General features: G+C 45.2%; 1 long non-coding RNA gene across 1 annotated transcript; it reads right to left on the bottom strand.

The window, feature by feature from the left end:
• Positions 1–18,769: 18,769 nt before the first annotated feature.
• On the bottom strand, positions 18,770–22,480 carry LOC136790767 (uncharacterized). Its single transcript, XR_010831304.1, has 3 exons — positions 21,063–22,480; positions 20,492–20,578; positions 18,770–18,901 (listed from the first exon to the last, which is right to left on the bottom strand). It is a non-coding gene; the product is annotated as an uncharacterized lncRNA (long non-coding RNA).
• Between the last annotated feature and the right edge of the window lie 4,909 nt (positions 22,481–27,389).

Here is a 27,389-nt window from a genome sequence, read left to right as displayed (position 1 = left end):
AAGGGCTGACGTCCCTGCTGCAGCACTTCATGCTGTCCCTCCGCCAGTATGAGAGCCAGGGCACCTTGCTTAAAGCTGCCCTTCTCATTCAAGGTCTGTCCACTCCCCGTTTCCTCTCCTGGCCCCATGTCCTACTCCTGAGCTCTGCCCAGAGCCTGGGCTTCCACAGCTCAACCACCCCGCAGCCCTGTTGTGCACTACAGAGAGAGCTGCACAAAGCAAAACGCCTGAAAAATGAAATCCCTTTTTGATATTCAAAATGAATCAGCCCATTTCGACTCTTGATTTCTTACCCATTCACAACGAATAATAATAGCCCTTGTCAAGCAGAAGTTGTTAGTGTATAAAGGCAGCATTACTTGTGAGGGAACTCGCATACTGTTGTGATACTCCAGGTAGCGTGGTGCCGTGTCGTGCGTTCGAGTACACACACCACAGGGAAGCCGCTGGGGAAATAACGCCGCTGGCAGCAAATGCACACAGCCACCCACTCACGGGCCCCCGCTCCTTCAGAGCACTGAAGTTGTCAGGTCACAACCCATGCAATGAAATCCTACAGCCTCATATATACATGTCAGGAAACCACCCACAACTGCTCAGTCACTCTTGATGCCAAACTTCCCCAGTTCTCCTGCTGGACTTGCTAACTTCCGTTATTTTTTAACGTGCCGTGCATCTGTGCAGAATAAACACACATCACGTATAGTTTGAATGCTTAGTGCACTGAAAACTAGAGTTTTGGAAACTTCTGGTTTTGCAAGATTTATAAGTATGGAGTATTTCCACCTTTCCTCTGACTGTAAACAGCACAGCATTTTGTGGCACGTCCAGCAGGAAGCTCCCAGTGCAAAAACAGGCCCGGGGATGAGCAAACGTAAACAGCGCCAACCTGGATTTGGGCAAAGACAAGAAGATGGGGAGGCACTGCCATTACTCCTCATACCCAATTCGTGTCCAGCCGTTGCTCTAGCTGCTCTGGATGACAAAAGCACTGAATGAATTCATACATTTTCAAATCATTCTGGAAAATTGCCCTCACACTGGTAGTTTGCATTGCAAATGGTGCTGAGAAATGTGGAGCATACATTATTATTAGGTGCCTGACACACCTCCGATTATCCAGAAGGTGCTAAACAGCTTCTGCCTTTCACACCTTCCGATTCATTTAAAAGAGACTTTGATAAATTGCAAGCAGGTGCAAACCCACAAACTAGCGTGTGCTGGATGATGAAGCACAGGCCTCGATAAATCCAGTTCCTCTGGGCCAGGAAATGCATGCGGAGTTAAAGAAAAAAAACACTGAAACCACACTGAGGACAGTTTCACAATAAATATCGGGACCAGGGGCCCCATGACTACCCAAGGCAGCAACTCCATGCTAAGCACAGGAAAAGGGCACCAAGTAATAACAACAGGTTTTTTAAAACTGGCCTTTCTAAAGCAATTGGCACTGCTGTTGTCCCCGAGGCTGAACAGCAGCATCCTCAGGTATTGCTTGGGCTCCCACAGCCCAGCTTCTCCTGCTCTGGCTGCTGGTAAGTGCTCACAGCAGCTTGCTCAGTTCCCAGTTGCAGGGACAAGTGGGGATAACAAAACCAGAACAACACAGCGTCTGGTCCATATAGCAGGCTGGCCAGCCAAAACCAATCCCGGGAATATATGCTGCGGTATGCATGCACTCCAGGCTCCGTAGCCACTGCAGGCTTCTAACATTTGTTAATCATTTATGTCCTACTTATACACGCGTTAATATCAAGTTTCATCATGAGGTTAATAGCAACAATCTGTTCTTGCTTTGAGACTGCGGGGATGTGCTCAGCGAAATCAATTTGAAGGGCAGGAAAAACGTGCCCAAACATTTCCTGCTGAAAGACTGCTCTCTTTGTAGGAAGGTCAATTCTCCGGGGCAACGCTGGAGAAGATAGCTATCTCTTTTATGCCCTTTAAAAAAATTCCACTAGTTGGAAGGCCGTAAAATCTTGAAACTTATTTAACACAAGCCTCTTCCTGGATGATATGGCATTAAATTGGTGAACTTAGATAGTTAATGACTCTTAATACCCATCCTGAGGACTACAAGTGTATCTATGTACTCATTATCTGTCCACAAATAGAGCAACAAAATCTTGCTTTGCTTTACTGGTGGTTTGCGGTTAATAAGTAAATATATAACTCAGAGTGCTTACGAGGGCAAAAGATGGCTCTGATCTAGAAACATTTGCACAGGGAATTGCACATCATGAGCCCAATGTGCTCATTTTCTACAGCTTTCTATCAGAAAATTCCCAGTCATTTCCGGCGAGCCAGATCAGTACAATAGAGCATCTCCACTCGATCTAATATTGCGTTATCACGCTTGTGCTTGGGTTAATTTGGAGTACCACACCTGGCCATACCAAAACCCAGCTATTAAAACACCCTTTGCATCAGGCTCATTTGTTTAACTGCTGCCTTTCCCCATGTCTCTGTGCAAACTGGCACCGGACTGTCGTGGCCAGGATGAAGGGAAGCAGCACGGTCTTCTTGCTTGTCTCCACCACCAAGTGATGCTTCACAACTTCTGCAAGTTGCCTGTGCGGCAGCTTTCTCACCTGGAAAATGGATATATGGCTTCAAAGTGCCTGGAAAAATTCTCTGTATGAAATTCAGGGAGTTGTTGTGGATAGGAGCTGCAATCTGAAAGAGATTCTTGTAGCTCACTTCTGCCTCTGGTTTTGCCAGGGTTACCAGCAGCATGGGAGTGATCTGTGTTTGCCAAACAAGGTTTCCCAAAAGTGCAAGCCCTCTTCTTTGCTCTCCTGTAAATCATTCGCAAGTCAGTATCCAAACCTCCCGAGCTTGGAAATTTTGGGGACGTATACACGTATAATGGGACATGCTGAGACACTAACCTGTAGTGTGGGTTTGTAGCAAGAGAGACATAGTGAGGAGCTGATCACAGCCTCTCTCTCCCCTCTGTATGAGTGAGAGGCCCTCAGGTGCACACATCCTCAACCAGCAGCACCAAAAGCTATCACCAAAAACCTCAGCTCTCGGGGGCAGAGGCCAGGTAGTAAACAGTCAAGGGTAGGAGAGACAGGACGGTCCACACCTGCTCCAAATCTTCATCCAAATTACTGCTCAAAGGAGGTAAGGGTTAGTGTCGTAAGGGAAAAAAAAATGGACATTCACTGGTAAGGCACAAATACAAGCTCACATCTGCTGACTCACACCAGCCTCCCGCGTGTGCAGGCCCTGATACCTGGCCTGTGGCCAGCGCTACAAGAACAGGCAACTAACAGAGCATTTTCCCTGGCAAAATGATTGCACAGGGTCACTCAGGGGCTTCTCTTGGGAAGTTTCCAAGGGCAGTTCAGGAAGGCACTGAACTGGGAAATCTGCTGGTGTTGAGATCATTGCCACGAGGAGCATACTGATGAGCCCACTCGTGGAGCCTGGCCTACTCTTCCTGCAGCGTTGCATAAAGCCGCAGAGCTTGGTCGTCCTGGTCTTCCCCTGGCGTGCCTGTACTGATTTTGTAGAAGCTGCTTTGCATTTACACTGACTAAGCTGAAATCAGAATCGGGACCTGGTTTTGGGGTGGTCATTTGACCCACAGGCTGGAAACACTGGGCAGGCAGAGACCGAGACCTGCTTCTTGTGGACTCTGTGCAAGGAGCACAGCAGCAGAAAATCTCACCCTGGGAGTTTATGATCTCTAAATACTTCAAATTAAATTCTTGAATATAGACTCTTTTTTTTTTTCATTCCTTAAGATCAAAGCTGTCATAAAGCGTGTAACATTGTGATGCCTGTATACTCATAAGCTGTCAAAGAGAGAGCCTGACTTTACTTTTTACATATTAATTATATGCTGCCAGATAGGAGACTTTGCTCTTGTAGGGCCACCTACTAGTGTCATTATAAAATGTCTTGTACTGAGCCAAAAAAATGCGATAAACTGTACAATGCCTCTATAAAGCCATATAGAGGGTGTTTATGCAGGCAGAGTCAGGCTGTGGTGATCCTCCTTCTGCTCTGTTTACTCACTCCTATGATGGGATTTTTAGATGTATGGTATCCTCAGCAATATCAAAATGATCAGATGCCATTTCCAATATCTGCAGTATTGGTGCCAGGCTGTCTGCTTTGGTTTGCTGTGTTTGTGCCCCCGCAGGCTCCTCTGCTCTGCACTGGGGAAGGGCAAGGATGGACCCGCAGCACCCCTCTCTGGCTTCCTCCTCAGCAGGACTGAGCTACTGCCTGTGTGGCAAGGAGAGCAGCCTGGGGAGAAATACACTCCTGCTCTACAGCTCTGCTGTGCTGCAGTCTCTGTGGTGGGGTGAGCCCCCCAGGCTCCGGGGGTAAGCCCATTTCCCCTTCCCTCCCCAGGCTGGCTGGGGATCCGTGAATGAAAGGGGAGGAAAGAGGACCGCTATGCACAGCCTCCTGAAACGCTGCAGTGCCTACCCAAAAACATCCATGAAGACTGCATTTCTTAGTGATGCTGCAGTGCCTTTTGCCATCAGGGCTGGGGAGGGGGTGGATGGTGCCTCGTCTCCGGACTGCCTGTTTCTTGGTGTCCGGCCTCAGACAGACTGTATGCATCCAGGTGCGGTGGGACAGAGCCTGACGTGGCCCCGAGTCTCACCCTGGTAAGAAGTTTGATGTTGTTTGTCCAAAGAAGCATAAATAACAGTGGCTTTCAGCAGCGCTGGTTAAACAGACCGAATCTGTGAGTCATCCGTATGAAGCTGTCATCAGAACATCACCCGCTCCGCCTCAGCTTCTGGCTTCTGCGGGCTTAACATAACCACATAATCTGCTATTAAAGCACCTCTTTTGTCTTCCAGCAGAGTTGGCCAAAACTAAAATGAGCATTTACAACACTCCTCCTCTTCCTAAAATTGCTCAGCGAGAACTTCATGGGGTTTATTTGCTCGCTGATCGAGCCAAAATTTAAGAGGGGCTCTGGAAACAAAGTCACCTTTGTGGCACTTGTCAACGGAGTTTTAATACTGTTTCGATCCTGATGGCTGTCGAGATAAAAGGAGGAGTCCTTTCATATCATACAATGGATGTAACTTGGTAAGCGGTCAACAAAGAAGAACTCTGTTGTTTCTTTTTTTTTTTTTTTTTTGCCTTTCCCCTGTGGTTGAATTATGAGTTTCACATCCATCAAAATTCCCGGTATCAATCCGTGTCTGTGGCAGGGGTGCCTACAGAGCACACACGAGTGTGCTGGGGAGACACCGTATCTCCCCCGTCCCCTGCAGCAGCCTGCAGGTGCAGTGAGCTGATTGTCCTCTGCCGCTGAGTCCTCGTCCAGACTCCTTGTGGAAAGAAAATAGCAGGGACTGAACATGCATTTGCAGCATTGAACATGCATTACTCTTTTAAAAGAAAAAAGATAGCCCTCCAGTAAAGAGTTCGTTTGGAAAACAGGTCTTGTGAGCAGAATTTTGCCTTTAATTTGCAGAGGAAACTGGGGGGTTGCAAGATGCCCAGATATTTAGTACTCCTTACATTTGCAGGGCCCACCCTCTTCTGTCGACGATGACTTCTAGAAAGAACCCTGCTGCCCACAGTTTTAGAGAGTCACGCTTTCTTTTGAGGTCAGTGGGCCTTAAGCACGAGTAGTTTGACTTTGGCCATACATTTTCAAACCGACCTTTTTTCTGTGCACAGTCAGCCATATAAGTTTTATCCCCATTTTGCAAAACTTAGGTTTTTAAGGACATGAGTAGCTTAAAGCAAAAGAATATGTGACAGTGGAATATTCCTGACCTTAAATTTTGGGCAGATGGTTAAATGCCTACCTGAATCATGCTCTCATGGAAAATAAAGATGACTTTCTGATAAAAAAAAAAAAAAAAGTTATGTGTTTTGCACTGTTATTTTCCTTGTAATTAATTCTCTTTCTTCCTTTATATATCTGTGTAATGCAAAATTACAATGTCTGGTGTCCTCTGAGGAAAATGTCATGACCTGTTTTTTTAGCGTCATCCGCAATCTTCCACTCTTAAAAATGAAAAATAAAACCCTTCTTAGACTTATTATTAACAAGAAGAAATGTGCTGATAGTTTAGCAGTACACGTGAATTATAGGAGTGATAGGATGAAGACAAGCACTGGGAGATTTACAGCTGAAACAGAACCGTCCACACAGCCCTGGGGCTCCCTGCTTCGATCCTGATCCAAACACCATCTGCCTTTGCCATTCCTTGGGAGAACGGCTTAGCAGCAGCTATATTCATAAATATTCTGCCACCTCATAAAACACTCCCTAAAAAAAAAGAGAGAGAGAGAGAGAGAGAGAGAGAGAGAGAGGTTTCTTAATTCCTAACCGAGTTTCCTTAATTTTAGGGATTTCAGAATCCTGATTTAAATTACTGAGAGCTTATTTTAGCCAAAGTCTCTACCAACAGAGCCACCCACTGAAGAGTACCCTATACATTTCATAGTAACATTCCAGTAAGGGAAATTTATGCAGGTCTGCATCTAACTAAACCAAAAGCCTGAACTAATCAGGAGGAGCAAACGTACTTTATTTTGTGATGGGCAAAAGCTGGCCATTGCTATTTGAAGCTAAAGGAGAAGACTCTCAGATCTATGCAGCACAGCTGCCCGGGTGGGTAGATCTTAAGAGAGATGGGCACCGTTCCCTGAATAAACCTAGTTACCTCGGCTTGTGGTAAACGGGCCTATTATCATCACTTCCACAGAGAAATGTTTTGTTTCTTATTTAGGTTGTTGCATCCTGCTTGTCAAGCAGCCACTGCCTGCATGGCAAACAGCACGCGGTGCCACCCAAACTAGGCACTTGGTGCCACAGCCAGCCCCGGGCACGCTGGTGCTCCAGCACACGCAGGAAGAAGCAAACGCCGCCCTTCAATGAAGCTGGTCGGAAAGCCACTTGACAATCCCAGATCGGTGGCACGGAGGGAGAGGCTGAGCTGCGCCCGCTCCCACGTGCTTTGGTTAATGCACAGGATCTGCTGCAGCAGCCAAAGCAATTCGTGGCCATTAACGGGAACACCAGCTACAGGATTGCAAAAAGACCCCCAGCCCTGTGCTCGCACCCCAGAGCCCAGCAGACACTGGGAGAGAGGGAGCTGGCTTTCATATGGCTGCTGCTGACAAACCTCCTCCTCCTCCTCCTCCACCTCCTCCTCCTCCTCCTCCTCCTCCAGGGACCAGCTCCCTCCCCAGCCCCGGCACTTCTTGCGCCTTCACTCACAGCTCTGCTGACTTTGGCGTATGCTAATTGCATCCTGTTGGGATCACAGATGATCATCATTCAATGTAATTTGCAGCTAGGCCAATTTTTAAATTATTTTGGGAACTATATTACTTTGTTCTGTAAATGTTTACCCGTTAACTATCAGATGTGTGAGCTTCTCAGCATACTGCAAGAGAAATCTGCATATGAATGAAAGGGAAGTAGATATGGTCTCTGGTATACAGATACATAGAATTGCAAAAGCTTTGGATCCAAACACTTGGAAGACATTATGTTGTTTTCTCTGATTTATCTTGTGTTGTTCTAGCTGCAGAGCCTAAAACCTCAAATAACTTCATAATTTTTGATGTCCAGCTTTTATGAATTCCAAGGAACATTTGTGGGAACGTTTCCCACTCGGCCTCTAATTTGAAGATTACTCGAAACACATTGAGTGTTTTCCTTCCACAGACAGAACAGCCCCTCCAGGAGGATGTGGAAGTAAATAGCAGTGAGGGACCCAAACTCAAAAGCTTCAGTCATCAGGTAAAGACAAAGCCATGTTTTTTCCCCTTTACTGTATGTGTTGTGAAATGAAGACTTCTGCAACAGAGGTAAGTGCATGAGAGATATGAAAGTATTTATCATTTTATGTAAGGGGCTTCAGTGACTGCACTGGTAAAATTACTCTCCCAGCCGAAAATGGTCTCATACGGAGGCACATAAATAGTATCAGTGCAGGCTGCGTGATCAGATGAGGTGTCAATCCTTGTTGGCACTCCTCCGTTAATTTAAGATACGTTTTGAAATTCTCCTCGAGGAGAAGCATGTAATCCTTTGCCTCCTTTGTTCCCCTAGCTTTTGTTTCCCATCATTGTTAGAGTGATTCATAGTAAGGGATCAACCAAAACTAAACTGAGGCTATTCGCAGGCTAACCAAAGGCTTTACAGAGCCATGCAATCCCAAGGAGAGCAGCAACAGGCGCTCAGAATTACAGGCCCACAGATTTAACATGCTTTGCTCCCTCCCTATGGTTACAGAGGAAATCCTTGTGGGCCAGCAGTAAGGGGAACAAAACCCACAGCCATACCAGTTCCCAGTCATCCTCAGGATTTCATGAACAAAGCAGGAGAGTCCCCCGAGTGGTGCAAACAGTGCTCTCGTTGGCCATTAGTGCAGAGGCAATTTCAGTCCCACCATCTCTGAAGGACAGGGCTTCTCTGGTGTCCATGGGAGCAGAGGTCCCACTCCAGAGGAAGAAGTACTTGGGACTGTGTGGGGATGAGAATACATCTGACAAGCAGAATCTGGGCCATGTAGCAAGACAGAGTGTGGGGCTTGTTCCCCTTTATTGTCTTTCATAGCCACCCAGGAGAATTATCTGTTAATTTTTTTCAGGGGATTAATATCTGAAATGGGTTAATTCTACAGTACATGCCCTGCCTATGAAGCATAATAGGAAATCCTCCTATATTTAGGTGATGCATATCATTTTTTTTCCTTCTTTTTATTCTTCTTCTAACTGTTAGGGTATTAAATCTATACAGATGATAATTTCCCAGAAACTCTGAAGAAATTATATCCATGCGTTTTCCACAGACTGATAAAACAACCCCAAAGAAGAAATCCACTGAGATTTCAGCAGCATAGAAAAATACAGTTTAAACCTAATACGGGTCCCCAAAGCTTCCCTGGTGTCTGATCAGCCATGGTTCAGCCACCACGGAACATCTTCAGAGCAAGAATCCAGCAACAGTAGAAAACAAGATGATAGCTTCAAAGCCATAACGTTAAGGAGGTGCCCAGCCAGCCCCTGCTTATAGAAACATGGCAGTCTACAGAGAATAGGAAAGCAAACCCCATATGAGATCTGTTTTCCATTGCACTGTATTTTGGGAAGAAATTCAACGCTGGAGAGAGCTGAGCCCACCATCCTGCTCATACGTCCGGCAGGGCAGGGCAGCAGGAAGCACAGGGGCCTTCCTTCTCCATGGCTCTGCAGATTGCCCTTTGGGAAGCCAGAGGTTGCCCCTCGATGGCTGCGCTAGGCTGCACTCTCTGTAACCCACAGTCAGGCCTCCGGTGGCAAACACCCCTCTATGCCACAATAGGGTGAATCAGTTTTTTGGCAAAAGATTTCTTTATATTATTATTTTTATTTTTTTTTCCCCGTGTGACTAATCTGCAAAAGGTTTTCGTTTCCTAATTCCCGTGAGTTACTTGATGACAAGCGGATTTGTTTCTCCGAGCACATCTATTGTCCGTCCATTGATTGAGTTTTCTGCAGATACCACAAATTCTGCTGGGCCTCACAGCTTGCACAGCACCACCGCTCCTCCCTGCCTGTGGGATTTTCTAGATTCAACAAGACAAACTAATATAACTTCATGTTTAAAAAGAAAATTTAAATACTGAAGTTACCCATGTGTTTCATCATAAAGCCCTCTGTCATGATAATGTGCTTCAGACAATGAATAAAAAGGTTATCCATTCTTTTCACCAAAGTTAGAATATTTTTCAAAATACGTGGTTTTAAACATATTTTCTGCAGTGCAGATCTAAGCCTACTCAGTCATATGCTTCTTTACGATTGCATTCAAATACAAAGATTGATTCCAATTTAATCCTTATGGCACACAGGCAAAGTAAAGGGGAAAAAAAAAGAAACCTAAGTTAAGCTCTTATTATCACTGGATTTGAATGTGTTCTTTATATATCTAATGAGCAATGTAGAAACATTTTAACTGAAATTTTTGCATCTGCTGTACTGGGAACCAACAGGAATTAATTTTGCAAATATTTATACTTGTTATTTTGCAACTAGTATGTGTTCTGTAATTATCCGTAAATTAATTTCTGTAAATATTTATTTGTGCAAATAGTGATTTGGCTGTCCACTAGGAAAAAAAAAAAAAAAAAAGTGGCTTTTTTCTATTCGGGCAGCCACGCTTAAAAATAAGTAAATAAATAAATGTATCTTTCTTAAGAGCTGGAGGCAGCCATTTGCCCTCTTCCGCCGGGGTCTCAGCCCCAGGTCTGGTCAGAGCGTGTCCCACACGCTCAGTTCAAGTGAGACAGCGTCCCCCAGCTGGTGATTTCATAGCTTCACCCCCCCTGTTCCCATTTATCTCAAAAACACGCAAGTGAAAAACCTAACACTTGCTCTTCAGAGCCATATGTTCTCTTTTGTTAGCTCCAAGAAAGATGTCAAGAACTTGGATTGTGAGCTGGTTGCGAGTGTCTTCAGCTAGTTCAGACGGAAGACTTCTGGTTAAGGAGCACACATAACACATGTGTAAGGAGAGGAATACTTGCTCACTCTAAGCTCTTGTTAGGGACTCATCCGAGGAAACACGATAGCCTTTTGGTGCTTGGTATGCCTAGAGCAGTTCTGAGCACTTCTGCAGGTATTTGCCAGGCTTCTGCCATGTGAAGTGATTTCTGCAATTAGGGCAGTCTTGCTTACATGTCCCCAGTTCACTATAGAAGGATAATTTGACAGGGCTTCATTATACCTCCTGTGGGGCCCTTGACAACTAAACATGCTATAAAGTGAAAGCAGTAGGAAATGTCCTGCAGACTGTATCTCTCGTTTGTTTTGCATTTTTCATTTCCCTGGCACGCTGCGTGGCAGTAGCCCTTTGCAATAACAAAGACAGTCGTCTTTCTATCACCGTCCTGTCAGCTGTCTCTGGAGAATCAAGAATCAGATGAAAAGTACAGCTTTCACTACGCAGTATTGGCATTGCCCTCCTTTTGTCTGACAGCAAATCCCCAGATCTTCCACATGGGTTTATTACCCATATCAGAAACGTCTCCATTTTGCGGGCAATGATTCAAGAGAGCAGGATGCATGCAGTGGCACTCCGGCAGACAGTGGCAGGCGGGGAATGAACCGTGAGGAGCGGGTCAATGCACTTAGTATGTGTCTCCTCGTTTATATATATGAATTTTGATTCATGTTTTTGTGCATTTAATTTCTCTGTAAATAAAGCCACTGACAAAACTCACTCACCAGATGTCACTCCCTACTGTCAATCAGATACTCCACAGTTTAAATCCCAATCCCAAGTGACGAATGCTTCATTTTTTTTGCTTGTTTGTTGTTTAAGAAAAGAACTAAAAACTCACATAAATCTTAGTCTTAAACAAACTTGGAGGTTTTGCTTTGTGCCCAACCCTTCCCTCCTTGCCCCCACCTTGCTCAAGTTTATTCTTCACCATTATACTCTACTCCCTCCCCTCCATCTCATCTCTCACCGTTTGGTCTTGATAATAAATAATAAAGTAAGATAAAAATAAAATAATAAAAAGATATTAGTTTTATTACTGTCAGAAAGCAAAAAAGTTGCTATAAATGCCATCCAATTGCCCCTTTTCCAAAATCCACCACCAAAACCTGGATTAAAGCTAATACAACTCTGCTGACCCTCACAAGGGAAAACATGCTGGGGATTTTCTTATTGCTCCCCCATTTAAACATACTCTGCTAGGTGAACTGGCAGAGCTTCCTTAAATGGGAGCTCGATCCTACAAGAACCAGCATTGAGGTCCTATTCTAAGAAGAAGAAACACAAATGTGAGCCAAGGCACAAGGCACGTAGATATTCCCAGTAAGGCTGTGGGGACTGCTCATGTGCTGGAGTATTCAGGGGGTCAATATCCCCTGCTTTAGGTGGCTGAGTGACTTCATTTAAGGTTTTAAGCTCACAGACACCTGTGGTAGATTGGTGTACACATCTATAGACTGTTTTCTAACTGACCTTGAGCTCTGTCATCCTTAGATGGTGGTGCCAGGAGTATGACATGAAGGAGGAGTTGGCAGGGGAGAGGAACATGCACCTCCCCACATTTTTATCTGCCCTGGCTAACAAAGGCAATCCCCACCAGCCCTTTATTGGCCGAGCCCTCCACTGACCTGCACACATAATTTTGAGCTGTGGGCCCTTGCTGGTGTCCCTCAGCTGGACAGGCAGGGCTGGGTACCTGGGCAGGGGTGGCCGGCAGCCAGCGAGCCCCAATGTCCCTGCTCTCCTAAGAACAGACATAAAAGGTGGCAGTGGGCCTGAAGAAATGTCACTGCCACTGCTACCAGCCCTCAGGCTGCATGTTTAGACCCACAGCCATGGTTGTACGAACATCTTCTCCTGGCCAAGGCGCAGCAAAGGGCTGTGACCTGTGGGTCTGCGGTGCCACAAGTAACGTGTTAGAGGCTCCAAGTAAAACACCACCCAAACTCCCACAGAGCCTGAAGTACCTCTTTCTAGACTACGTCTGCAAGAACACATCTCCTGCAGCAGACTGCCCCAAACGGACCATGAGATCACCAGACCCCTGGAGGTGCTCACCCAGTAGCTGCAGGACATGCAAAAGCACAAAGAAAATAGCTGCAATGTGGAAAATTGTGGTCATCTTGGGAGACCTGCCTAATTGCTGGGGTTCGGAGCTCCAGATTCATCCATCGTGAAGACCTTGGCTACAAGGTAGCTTCTGTGTCAGATAAAATCTATCCGATGACATTTTATTTTAGAAAGTGCCATCCATCCAGAGTAAATGAACCTTTTCTTTATAATCTATTTGGTTCATCTCCAAGATGTGGCAGAACACCTTGTACATGGGGATATTACCAAAAAACATCTTCCGTATCAAAGCTTTCTTATTCCCTCCTGAGCTTCTGCTGTGAACACTACAAGGTCCCATTTCATGAGAAACATGAAATCTCTGGTTCACATTTGTATTTAATTATACATCAACTGTCTTTCTGACTTCTTCTTTTGTAAGAGAAGAGTGATTGAAATTACTCCTGTAATGGAGAAGTGCAGTCTATTTACTTCTTTGTTGTAATCAGGAATTTGACAAAATATTTTTTCAAAGCCTTCAGCCAGTAAAATTATTTAAGCCATCAAGGTTTTGGCCAGGCAGTGTAAGGCAGACTATTTTCCTCACTTAGAGTAATGGCCGGAAAACCCTCCATGCATCATTATTTATTACACACCTCATTTACTTTGATGCAATGTTAATATTAGACCAAAGTTCAACGCCTGCGCAAGTCACATTTTCTTACACACGGAAAGCAAATTTTGCTTGGCTGAAGCATCAGGGAAGGTACAATACAACCCTGGCAGGAACAGATAGTGCGTGGACAAGCCCTGGTCCATGTGCGACTGCGTGCCTAGGAAGCTGTTAAAGCACCGAGTGCTGGGAGCTGGCAGGAGAAGCGCTGACCACAGACCATAGAAACAGCCTTGTTTCCTGGTTTGCTTTCCCCAGTTTTCTGCTACTGATTGCTATCACTAGACAGGGCTGGGCAGAAATGTTGCCAGGCCTAGCTTGACAAGGTTTAGCTTTCTGTGTACACCAAGAGCCAGAAAACAGCAGAATTACATTATTTTAATACATGCGACTAACTTCTCCAAGCTGTGATCTACCCTATTTATCTCTGTCCACTTTCATTCTGTACAGGCTGTCCCCTTGCCTTCCTTCATTTAAAACTTCGGGTATTGATTTATCTGTTAACCAAACTATAGGTCATAAGCAACGTGGAGCAGGATTGTTTTTGTTTTGTTTGCTTGTAGAATAAATAGAAAAAAAATAGATTGTTTTCTCATTAATATAGTAAGATAATAATGAAAAGACGTGAAACTCATCTGTGCAGAGGCAAGCTACAGACATGCAGCACATTACAGGCAAAAGACTTGGTAATGTTTGAGACTGGGTTGAGCAACTACCTCTAGCAGAAAACTGAGGAGGGTGGAGTCCCTCCTCTCATCATCACAGAAATGGAGAAAAAGAGAGCTTGAAAAGACTGCAAGAGGTCCCCCAGTCCATCTTTTTGCCCCAAACCAAGGTGAGTTGCACCTACAGCATTGCGGAAAGGTGCCTTGAATAGTCTATTACTGACACCAGAGCCCTGCAAGCCCCCGCAGTTCCTTGATGTCCTTGACGTTATGCAGCTTTCCTAGCTGGAATCTTTCCTGCTGCAAGTTCAGCCCATCATTCCTTGTCTGATCCCCATGGTTCGCCCCGGGGGGTACCCCACATCCAGGTAAAAGGCAATACACTGCTGCATTTCCAGCTTCTCCGCCACTCGCAAAGAGCAGGGAACCCACCTGTTTTCCCATGTGGAAAGTTTCGTCAGACCTTACATCACGCAACAGCAAAAGACTAAGGCCAAGAAAGGAGATAAAATGCTCCACAGCAAGACAAGGAGCGAATCTTAAAGCCAATCTATCAGGACAACTTGAGAAAATGGGGCACAATTCAATCTAACATCGCACATGTAGGATTACGCTGAGCTATGAGATTTGACATGTGTTGAGGAACGTTTTCTGCCTTGTGTTTAAGAACAGCATATTTCATACATTTATCCTTCCTGAAGATGAAAAAGATGCAGTACTCTATATGTCATTTGGATAACATCTGTATTTCTTGAGGGCTTTTCTAAAGCAATACCAGACTTCTGTGCTCTTTAACCTCCTTCCTATAGCTTTTTTGTTTGTTTGTTGGCTTTTTGTCTTTGTCACAGAGGATTTCTTATCTGTTTGGGTGTCTTCATAAATCGAGCATGTACACGGCAATGGAACTCCAAGAAATGAAAGGCAAAATAACAAGGCTGCAAAACCATATGCTTAATTTCACAGTCCAGTTCCTCAGTATGGAAGATAGAAATGTCTCCCTCCTGCATCCTCCAGCCTCACAGGCCTCTCTTGTATTGCAATTTATACCCATCAAGCACTTGACATGCACTTTTACAGACTAAGCTTTCAGCCTGAAGCCTATTAAAATGCCAACTGACAATGCAAGATTTATTAAAAGTTTTAAAAAAAAAAAAAAACTCACCAATTGCCTGGCCCCACATAGATTCATTGCAGGTAACAAAAGTTTAGTAGCCGAGACTTAATACACACAGATACACACCTACGCCCTTCTGAAGATTGACTTTGCTTCAGAAGGGTCAGGATTTCACTTTTGTCATTCAGGACCATCTCCGCCGAAGTCAGCAGGACAATGCCGTGGCAGGAGAATTAGGCCCTGCATTTTTTCAAAGCTTTACATCCTGTCCCAAACACAGCGATGGACCTGCATGTTTGCAACTTGTGTCTTTGCATCGCACTGTTGCTTTTCCAATGTGCTGTGTGGGTTTTTTTTTGAGTTAGAAACCAGCCCCTGGAACTTCAGGCTGTCCCTAGGATGAATTTTAATCTTCTTTGCGATAATTTTCCCTTCGTAAGCAGTCACGTAGCGCAGTCTGATATGGGTAAGCATCTCACTGTATTAATGAAGTTTGAAACAAAAAGCATTGCTAGAACAAAAGCATGCGACTGCAAACAAAATGAGGAGGAAACATGTCCTGGGGGGAAACTCATCTGCCACATGAATCGTCTCACAATAAACTGCACCGATATGGCAGGATGGTTTGTATATGGGTTAAATCAAAATAAGAACTTGGAATTAAAACCCTTCGCTCCTCTGATGGTCTGATTCATTTCTGCTGATAAAAGACCTGAGGTGCTGTTTAAGCTATAAAACCTGCAGTATCTTCCCCCCACTTTGTGGATTTAAATGCATCTGAAATCTCAGAAGAATGATTAATCATGGCAGCTTCTCTGCATTTTGCCTCAGAAAGAGGATCTCTCTAAATCCTGGCTGTTGAGATCCAGGCATGGAGCACAGACTGCTGCCCAAAACTGACAAAGGCCCCAAACGTAGCAGCCCCAGCTCTGGTTCGGCCAAATCCTGCAGCAGCAGCAGCAGCCAGCTGCCTGCAGCAGCAGCCACCTTGCTTCGCCCAGAATGCAGCCCGCAGAGGCAGCGCAAACTCTGCCCCCCATTAGCACCAGCTTAATCTGGCTTAACGCTAGACTCACTAAACTATGGCAGAGGTTTTCCCCTGGTGTAAAATAACAGAGCTTGGGGAGGGCATCTCTCAGAAATAAAACATTCCCAGGTACTTTATAATGAGCAAGATCCAGCCAGACATATTTTCTCTCGAGCGTTTGAAGTATTGCTCACTTTTTTTTCCCCTTTTTTAAACTATTGCAAAATCCTTTTGGGTTGACGATGAGTGTCACAGAAAAGCAATTCAACAATGCCACCGATGCTCTGAACAACCTTCAAAAGCACCTTGAGGAGGTCAGTGTATTAATTTGTCAGGAGCAAAATATTATTTGCAATATACATTGACTTTCACTCCACAGCTCATTTGCATCTTTCCTGAGTAAGGGCATAGGGAAGAAATACACTAAAGTCTTGAAACAGCAACTATCCTTCGGTGCTTAGCACGTGATTTTACAATGTACTCGATCCAATCTATTTTTGCATCCAATAGCAAGGGAAAATACTTAGAGAAAATGTGCTCATTTCTCAGCTAGGAAGCTGAGGAATTCCTCAACACACACACAAAAAGATGAAGGTGGCAATACAGCTTAAAAACATGCGCCTTTGAGAGTGAGGATCCAGCATAATTACGGGGAAAGATGCAACCTTTGGTACCTTCACACCGACCCTCAAAGGAGGCAGCACCACACCTAGCTGTTGTTCCTAAGGCTGACAGAAACTGAGAACTTGCAGTTGTGCATGTGTGCATGGAGTGGCTCCCCTGTCCAAAAGAAATCTCTGCCTGGCTAAGTTTCTGTAGCACATTTCTTTGTCATGAGGAACCCCATTCGCGACTGCATTTACATCCAGATCTTCTTTTCCTCATATTTAAAATTGAAAGCCCTGCAGACTGGAGTAGATTAGCAAAACAAGGCCCCATCCTCAGCACAATACAAGGGCTGCAATTTCATCCCTGAGATTTGGCTGCTCCACTTGAATTGTGCTTTTGTGCTTTATGGCATCAACAGAAACATCCCCCTGAATTGCTGCCTTGTATTCGGTTTCAGACAGCGCTCAGTATTATCTGGCCTTTAGCAAAACGGCATCTGTGAGCGTATCCCCAGTCCACTGGGAGGGAAAGCCTGGGCGGGGCTGGAGGGGAGAGAAATGTTTTCTTTTTATTTTTGCAGGACTGGGGTCTGTGTTATTTAGACCTCAAACTTGCACGTCAGCAGCCGCATCACTCGTCAGAAGCCACAGCAAGATCAGGCACATCTCAGGTCAACGGTGTCTGCCACAAGGGGCTGCAGGCTGATGCCAGCCGATTATTTTGGACGGAGCAGACTGGAAATGGGAGTGATACCGTAAGTTTATGCTTCAGAAGGATGGTTGTGATTCATCCCTCTGGCCTGGAAGTTCACCCTGAGCTGTGATTACTCAGGAGCAAGTCTCGGTGAGGATTTCTCACAAGAGAAGGCTCCTTCGCTCTGTGGAGACGTGGCACCATCCCAGAAAACAGCAAGACATGAAAACCACAGCTGGAGCCTGCAGGGTTTACAATCTCTTGGAAAAGAGGATTATTGCATATTCTGCTACAAATAAATATTATCCTTATCTTTCACCAGCCTTCAACTCCAAAGTCAGGCATATTAGCTGTGATGATTTTTGCATCCGAGAGCAAAGGCCTAATTCTGCACTCTGAGACTTGTAAAACCCAGTTAATTTCACTATGTGAAATTAGTGAGAAAACAAATCCCCTGTACCACAGCGGTCCATTGGCAGAAAGGTGATAATACACGGACACAATGAACACAGAGAGCTCCACTTTAATAATTGCAGTTGTTCATTTGTACGATCTATACTGAATTTTATATTTATTTCACAACCATATCAACTCTACAGAAAACATTACTGGCCCCAAGTAAGCAGAACAAAGCACTCCCCATACGCTGACCACAAGGACATCTCATCTGCCAGCAGCAAAACCAAAGCAGGGCCATCCGTACACACGCATCCCACGCTGGGACCCCTAAAACCTGCAGCGCACTGCTCTGCAGTGGGGGGCTCCAGCCTGGGGGGCAGGGGGTGAGCAAGAAGAGAGCAGGACATTGACAAAGGGCTATGTGAACTGCAGGGACAGGGATAGGGATAGCGATAGGGATAGGGATAGGGATAGCTTACTGCAGCAGTGCTCAAGTCCCAGCTGAACTATCTAATAATAATATATAGTAAAGGATATATAATTACATCTAATAAAAAATTCCTGCAAATGAGGAAATTCCAGCCTTTGGGGAGATGCTAGCAATGTAGTTTTGCTCCACGTCATTGTTATTTTTTTAAAATTTTTTATTCATTTTATTTAATTAGCGTGTGCGTTTTTTTTTTATTTTTTTGCATTTAACTTTTGAATTATTTATTGATCGATTACGCTATTTTTCTGTTGCATTTCGTCCCGGCGCGTTCTCCTGCCCTGTGCAGCCGGGTGGGCGGCAGCGGGGCCGGCCCCTTCCTTCCCTGCGCCCTCCCGCGGCGGCGACGCCAGGTGGCAGCGCAGCCCCGGCCACGGCCGCACGCGGTAGTGAAAAAAAAAAAAGGGAAAGAAAAGAAGAAGAAAAAAAGCCATCAAACTGGCAATTCAAGAAAAAAAGGTTGCAATCGTTTGAAAGAAGTGACAGAGAGAAGCAAAGGTTCCACTAGGAAATACATACAGGGACTGTTTCGACACCAAAAGCTTCGTTTCTAATTTATTTCCAGCCCCAGAAGTGCCCAGAAATAGAGAGGGGAAGGAGGGGGGCCACAGGGCTCCCCATGGCCATCCTGCTCCAGAGTGAAACCAAGAAGCATTCCCCTCTCCTAACCGCACCTAGAATCCTGTCCTGCACCTGCACAGTAAAATTAGAAAATTAGCAATTTAAGCATTCTCCTGGCTAACTTCTATCCCTCTATTTTTGCCTCAACACCATTTTTCGACTAAAACACCTCCCCGAGCCCTTTTGTGCTGCACCGCTGCAGAGCCGCAGCTCCTCCTCGCCTTTGTGCCGCAGTCGGGCTGGGCCAGCTTTGTTCCATCCCGGGAGCTAGCCTCTCCTTTCCTGAGATTGATACTTCCTCATAAACAACTCCAGTGTCAACAAATTCGCTTCTGCTGTTTCTTGCAAGTTCCCAGCCACGGCAGCTCCGGAGAGCTGAGGCCGGGAGAGAGGAGCCGAGGCTCCGGAGAGAGAGGCCGGGAGCAGAGGGCTGGGCACAGGCCTTGCAACCAGGCCCCACGGTCGCTGCCTTTGGGATGCGGCTGGCTGGAAAATGCCTACACTCCACACGGGGAACAGAGAAATTGTGCTGAGGAGCCCCGTATCGCGCCTTTTGGGGTCGGTTTTTCCCAAGCAGTCTGTGTGGGCAGGACGTCAGTGGGAGGAGGGCGGGCAAAGGGACAGAGGGTCATGGCCGCCCCTGGAGCAAGGGTTTTGTCAACACGTGGAGCAAAGAGCAAACGGCACGCAGGTGACATGTACGGCTGCGTGAAGCAACGCAACCTTGACCCAGATGGAGGTCAGGCCTCTTCAGCTTTAATAGTGGCTATATTACGGCCCATCTCATCTTTATAGAAAAGCTTTCTTGAGACCTCAGTGACCTCACCTGCCATAAATACCTCAGATACCGTAACTCCCCAGCAACTGCCCCTGGACCACGTGGCCCAGTCCACCGCTGGTTGCTGAGGATTTCAGGGCTCATTTCCTGACAGCTCCTTCCTCGTGTAATTCCAGCAAAGCCAAAGATTATATCTCGTGCATCGCTGCTAATATCCTTCTTGCGGAGCTGGATGTTTGCCGAGTACTTGCTTGGCTACTGATCTCATCTGAAGTTTGTTAAGCAAAGAGCCAAGTGCAGGCTGTGGCAATCTAACCACAAAACCCAAGCAGCACAAAAGATGCACTCATTATTCAACACCTCATTGCACAACCTAACAAAAAGGCAGCACCCTTTTCCCCTTTTCCCACCCGTGTAACCTCTCTGTGTGTTTTTTTTTTTTCAACATACTTATTTCACAACACTGGTGCTGGGGAGGTAGAGGTGAACTTCCAGTTAGCAGGGACTTTTCTGGGAGGCTGCTGTTTCTCCAGATTTCTTACAGAGACCACAGTGAAGCCAAGTATGAGGAAGAAAACACAAATAAAGGCAGCAAGGAGAGGGAGAGGGCAGCAATGCTCCAGTATTTGCAGTCATATCTGTGTTCAGCTAAACTGAATAGGGCTGAATTGGACCCCAGACTCTACTTGGCACTGGAGCAAAGTTTTAGACTACGCCTGTGAGAATTACTACGGAGAAGAAGGAAAGTACTTCTGTTTCGTTTTGTGGGGGTTTTCCATTTAACTGGAAACACACACAAATTAAATAAGCAGTACACCAGTTCACTTTGCGTGACTGGTATCTCTAACTTGATAATGATCTCTCTAGCGCAACACGTGACATACCTGTTTGTGGCCCTGCGTCGGGTAGGGACTGGACAAAATGTTCTTGCAGATCTTGTTCAAGCAATCCCAGCTTGAAAATGGATTGTACTGCAAACCACACAGATATGGGAAGCTTAAAAGACCTGTATATTCACATACATATCTTCACTGTAAACTGAAGATGGACCTACAACTTTGTCTTCATTTAATCAGAATCATGGTGATTCATGTAACTTGGTCTAGCATATTGTTTAAATTGATAGCTTATGGTCAGAGGGTTAAAAGCTTAGGAAATGACATTGCTGACATAAAAAACTACCCTCCTGAAGCCCGTCAGCCTGAACAATGATATTTTCCTTTTAACTTGACCTGACCAGCAGGGTAGCCTCCGGTTACACTCACACACTGTCCACACAGCTCTGTTATTCCCCACTCCCATACAGCGATTTCTCCAATGCTCCCAACAATCAGAAGAAAAGGGGTGTCTCCTCCCAGCAGCTCTGGGTTTTTGGCAGAGCTAGCCCAAACCCTCCAGCTCCTCTCCATCTAGGCACATGCAGCACTGCAGTCTCAGCACCCAGACCGTCCTCACCATGCACCCAGTCCCCAAGGGCCGCTGCATGGCACAGGGCATCTGCCTCCTCCAACGTCACCCTTGACTTGGTGGCTGCTAACAACTCTGGGGAAAAAACAGAGCAGTGCAGGGGTGTTGTTAGCACATTGGACAATAACATAACAAAATTAGTGAATTGATAATTCCCAGAAATGGTGCATCATGCAAGGTATTGCATAGAAAGATCACGTTTTAATAAGGGTGGGACAGCAAGCTGATATGTTGTAGGCACATGCAAAAACAAAGATGTTGCACAGAATGGTGCAGGTCTAAAACTCAATAAATAGCTCAGAAATGGCAGTCAGGAACACCCTTGGCAATATTTAGATCACAGCTAAAAGCAAAAGTGAGTGATATGGCTGAGAGAGGGGGATCCATGAGGACCCCCTGCACAGAACATAAAAGTACCCAAGATCAACTGGTGTATGGTGGAAATAGCCCCTTCTGACCTGGAGTGGAATGTGAAAAATTCTTCATGCTGCTGAAGATTGCATCCTGAGATAGCTTGGCCAGAGAAGGGTCACAATGTGTGCTTTTTTGGGAAGACAGGTATCTGAAGAAGGGCTGGAAGGACATCACAGAAGCATGAGGCAGACAAAGGCGCTCACTGCCATGGTGGGACAGCCCTACACCTGAACTCCCGTTAGCCTTCGCAGACATGCTCCTCACCCCATAAGATGGAAGAGGGGGAGGAAAGAAGAAAGGAAAGAAAGGAGAAGGAAAAGGTCACATGCTTGCTCTTCCCCCTGAGAGTTATTTCTGTTCTCTTACAGCAACAGCAGCATTGCACTTATACCAAGGTGTGCCCACAGCTGGACGTGTGTTGGCTTACATTACACAACTGAAAGTGTCAAAATTACCCACCAGCTTAGCCCTTTCCTCCCACACCCAGTAGAGCAGGACTGCCCAGAAGCTGTCCTTGTGAAAAGACCCGGTGAAGAAGTTTGGGTACATGCCCAAAGAAGACAGGTTTCTCTCCAGAAGATACAGCAGTAACTTTGTCTTTCACCCCTTTCACCCCTGAGGGGACATGCCTGCTAGGGAGCCTCAGCTGCCCCCCAACACCATTTCTCTGTCCCAGCTATGAAGCCCTTTCAAAATACTTTCCAGGACAGCAGGTTGTATAGGCTACGTTCACCCAAGTTAAGTTTCCTGATGGGCAAAGGTGGAAAGGGTGAACTATAGCCAGAATCCAGGTGGGTCATGCTTTCTCCTCGATTAACACTCTTGGTTCCATCTCCTACATGAGCCCCCAGGTCTCCAGGCTGATGAAGGTGCAGTATTTCTACAAAGGGGCTGCTGGCCAAGACCGGTGCTGTGCAATTAGAGTGTTTCCCTGCAGCTGGTTTCCAGCAGCTACAGCTGATGTTACCGACACAGGAACAGCCCTGGGTTGTCTGCTCTTCCTCTTTTGCTCATTAAAATAAAAAAAAAAAAAAAAAGGCAAGAAGCCATGGGGAAGGTCGATCAACATTTTGAGAAAAACAAGTGCGCATTTGACCTACTCACTCACAAGACATTGACGTCTGGCCACCCTGACCTGTCTGGGCACTATGATGAAAGGAAAGCAGCACCAGTCATAGCTAAGCAGCTGCTCCTTGCCCTGAAGTTGCCCAGACGTCACCAGTGGGGTGGCTGGTAGCTCTGCCAGAATATGCCCACAAGAGGAGACAACATTGCCCTGACTCCTTTGCTGTGATCTGAGAAGATACTCGCTGGAGGCCAGCAGCTGTTGGTGGGACCTGCCTGTGGCCCTTCCCCACCCAAAGTAACCTGGCAGACATCAGAGGAAGAAGAGACTTGGCCTCTCCCATGGACCTGCTCCAAGACCATCCCAGAGCTACCCATCAGCACCTGACATCACCCATAGCAAGAAATGTAACTCTTCTGGCATCAGTCCGCATCCATCACAGATGAACTGCTCCATATCAACTGCAATAAAATGCAGAATAGCTGCCTCCATCCCACCACCCAAGGAAGAAAAAGATGGATCCCAACCCCAACTTTCCCTTCTTTAGTACCTTTTCCTTTGCAAGTGAAATCTCAAGAGACTCTGCAAAACCATTCTTTTATCTCCTTTTACTTTTTTTTGTTTTGTAGTAAGACTATATTTACTTAATGTCACCTCTCAGTCTGTTGAGTATCACTGTCATTTTGATCATGTTACTAATAGTTAAGCATCCTTCCCAGCACTTGGCAAGCCTGGCAGACCCCCATCTTTAGCACGTTCCCCCTTGCCTCCCCAGCTGTTGCAAGTGAATGGTTACAATAAGCCTCAGCTGAAGGTCCTGGAGAACCTCCTCTTCTTAAACCAGCTGGGCATGGTGCTTTGCCTCTCCTGTGAAACTCCTGTCTGGCCTGGCTCTGCGTCTCCAGGTACATAAACTGTTTAACAGAGACTCTCCAAATTTTCTCAGGACCCTGAAAGCCAAGAATCTGAGGACTGGGTAATTATGAATGAAGCTGGTGGCAAAGAAGTTGGTCACAGGACTGGTAATAACCTGTCCTAAAGAAAGCTGCAGAAATACAGGGAGCAGGTATCCATATGCCTAACGAAGCTAGATATAAGGCAGGAGGGGCAACATTTTTGACTCCTGAAACCTTTTAATTCTTTTGCCGGAATTGTTCCTAGAACTTCTCCAGGTAAAGGCAAGCCTCACCTCTTTAAAAGATCCTCACTGATCATTGAGGACAAATTGTTTATGACTTAAAGAAAGAGTTGTCTTATAATATTACTTCAGCCTTCTTAACTAAAAGCTTTTTTTATTCATGAACTTAAAAACATCTTACAGCAATCCCATGAATGATCCTATGGAAAGGCTAAAACGTTTCCTGTTGTTGGCTTGAGGTGCTCTTCCCTTAATACCCACTAACCACATTCTTTTCTTATAGAAATCAAAGAAAAAAAAATAAGGAAGCTGATGTGTCTTTCAGGAACCTAAGTGCCATGCACAGGTGTTGATTCATTTGCCTTTTTGGCAAAAGCATCATCATATGGTCCTTCATTACGTGCCATACCTTACACATTGCATTCTTCACTGCTCCATCTGTTATACTAATACAAATTTTGTAAGACTGTTTTGAAAAAGGAAACAAACAGGGAAATGACCTAGGTTTTGTTTCTGCAGGGTTATTTTTAACCTGAATCTTTTCACTGGTTTTGCTTATGGTGCAGCTCCGAGACAGCATGCTGTAGTTCATGGCTGGTGGCAAGGATTCCTTTAAAAAGAACATAAAAAGCTCTTGCACCTGAGTGATGTGCTCCAAGAAACAAAAAGTTGCTGTCTTTGCTGTTGCCTGTGATCAATCACATTACAAATTCTGTATGATTTTGTCTTTTAAAAAAAAATCAATACATTAGCTTTTTTCCAGTAAAGCAATGCAGAATTTTAATGCATGTCTTCTCCGATAATAGACAGACTTGTTATCTTCAGTGTCACCAGAAGACCCAACATCATGCCTTCTTCTGTACCATCAGACAGAAGCTACAGAGCTAAAAGCAGCAGAAAGTAAGGGCAAAATAAACTTTTCTTCCACCAGGACACTTACAGGCTAGGCTCATAGCATTGAAAGGCATTATCTGCAGTGAAACCAAACAACCAAACTTACAGTCTTAGATCTGAGCTTGTCCCCAGAGCAACAGCCCCCCTTGACTGGAAAGCCAACCAAGCCCAGAAAAGATGCAAGCAGTACGTAGGATCTACATGAGCTTTCTGGACACACGGAGTTAGGGGGGGGCTGCTGGGACAGCTTCTGGCATAGTTACTTCGCCACCAGGAGCGTTACCCAGGAAAAACAGTGCCAGGAGGACTGCGAAATGTCAAGAGGCCTTGGTAAAGTGGTAGATCAATGCTTAATATACACAAAAATTATACACACAAAAAATCTAGTTAGAAAAACTGTTGCAGCATAAAGGGAAGATACAGAAGCATGTAGAAAGACAGGCATAAAGGCAACATTGAGACTAGAAAAACAGGACATGTCAGAGAAGAACCTCATAAATACAAGCAAATGCTTTAATTCCTTGTAGAGCTCCATGTTTTCTATGCATTTGTTTTCTTTATAAAGAGTTTTCTTGGTGGGCATCTGCTGGAGTTCAAAATCTTCTTGCTCTGAATCTCACAGGAGTCAAAGAAGAGAATTTATTCAAAGCCTGTATCTGAGATTATCAAATATCTGATATTTAGCTTCAAGAAGTAAACAAGTTGTTTGTGTTTTGAATGAGGAAAACATTTTCTTCCTATGAAGCTCTCAGAGGAATTCAGTAAATCGTTGCACAATGAATTTTGAAAATGTCCATAGAAGTTTAGTGGTCCTATGAGAAGTACAGATAACAGAGGGGAAAAAAGGGGGGGGGGGGGGGGTAGCTCTATAAAAGCATCTGAGCATCTAAAGTGGAGATCTATCACCTCTTTCTTCACTTTATGATGGCTTAATATTTAGCTCAAACTTGCCAAAACAAGTCTGATTAACGATCTTTAAAGCCTGATGCACCACCACTGCAGATCCAGCCTGTAACTGAGACTTTGAATACCAAAGCTAGAGGTTTGTCTTCTAAGTAAGCGATATCTGAGCCACCAGGAAAAGGGACAAAGCTTTGTAGGAACACAGTGGAAAGTTGCTTCCCAATTTTACCTAGCTATTGCTTTTCTTATGTCTTGACCAGAGAGGGACGTCTGCCACCTCTTAACCTAAGCAAGATTCTAAGTGTTATTACCGGACATGCTGCCTACAACATTGATGGCTCTTGCTAAAGCTGTATTAAAAGGCAACACGGCAGTAGCTCAAATTAATTGCATATTATGCAATGCAGCATTTTAATTTCTTGAATCATTTTTAAATGTGCGGCTCTTAAATTTTACTGGGTTCTTTGCCATTGGGAAAGGTACACGGGTGAGTTCAATTTTGCCTTCCTGTACCATTATTTTAATACCTCAGGTTTATAACGTTACAGTTTTGTTGAGGCAGTGGTTACTGCAGCTTCATGCTGGTGCAATACAGATCAGGTACTAAGCTTTTTTCCTACCTTTTATTTTTCCTCAGGCTGAATGATTTCCATTCCTCTCTTTATTTGTTCATTCCCTGAACTGTCTTTTGTCCATTTTATCTGTTTAAAGTGGCCCAAAACCAAGGGCTCAGAGAAACTTATCATCGGTTTACTTGTGTTTGTTTACCCCTGAGCACAGGGCTGATACATACATTAAGATGTGAGTGCTGAAGCTTGTTTTATTCGCTGCTTGCGGGTTATTTCGAACTAGCCCCTGGTTCAAAGTTTCCTTTCTCATACTTCACCTTTGTGCCCAAATTACGAAGCTGGATCAGCAGTTCCTATAATGACCTTTGCCATTTCTAGTTTTGAACAATTGATGCAATTGTGCATTTTCTTGTAACACCAGTACAGATAAAGACATAAAACACTGCTTATATCTCTCCCAGGTTAATTATTACACTACACAGCCCAGTCAGAGCAACACCACGCAAGAAAAAGTGAGATAAGGAATCCTCCCTGGTTTCTAAAGAACTGACAGTTCATACCCACACACCTGCTTTCCTAATCTCAGCTCACCCCTCTGCTTTCCATGGTGAAATATTTCTCAAAAAAGGAGGAAAATAGCTGTACCCATCTATTTAGCTACATTATCTCACAATCTGCCCAAGTAATCTCCCAGTTTTATGAGAGGTGGTAAGATTATTATTATTGTTATTATTATTTGGAACACAAAAGAAACATAGATATTAAGATTTTGAGCATTAGCTTGTCCTAGATGATTCTTAAACATGCAGGAACGTAGTATTTATTTCCACGGAACCCAGACAATGAATTATCTAAACTTTTGATAAAATCTGGTTTTGTGACGCAGTATGCAATTACCTGTCACAAGCAAAATGAGACAAATTGTTTTCACTGCCTCCGAGAAGAAGCACACTTGAGTAACTCCCTCTCCATCCCCGTGCCATCGCTGTTGGGAGGGAGCGCTCACCCAAGGCCGAGGAGCGCAGCCTTTCGACAGCTGCCAGGAAGGCAGCAGGACGCCGAGCAGCTCAGAGCTTCCCAGCTCCAGCCCGACCGCCTCCCTCGTCTGAGGGCTGCGGTCCAGCTCCTCCCGTGAGGAACATCAGCCCTCTGGGAGGCGGGGATGCAAGGCCAGGCCCAGCAGAGCTGTGTCAGACACGGCCTGGGAGGAATGACTTTGCCACTTGGGCTCTCCCCATCGACTTGCCCTCAGGACTTCCACAAGTCAGTTTGGTCAGTGTTGAAATCGCCCTTTGCGAACCAGGCTGCACTTTCTGGCAGTCGCCATTTTA

Source organism: Anser cygnoides, chromosome 4 (genome assembly GCF_040182565.1).
Source record: "Anser cygnoides isolate HZ-2024a breed goose chromosome 4, Taihu_goose_T2T_genome, whole genome shotgun sequence".
NCBI classification, from domain to species: Eukaryota; Metazoa; Chordata; class Aves; order Anseriformes; family Anatidae; genus Anser; species Anser cygnoides.
The sequence above is the reverse complement of the archived record's forward strand: the minus strand, read 5'-3'. Positions and strand labels throughout refer to the sequence as shown.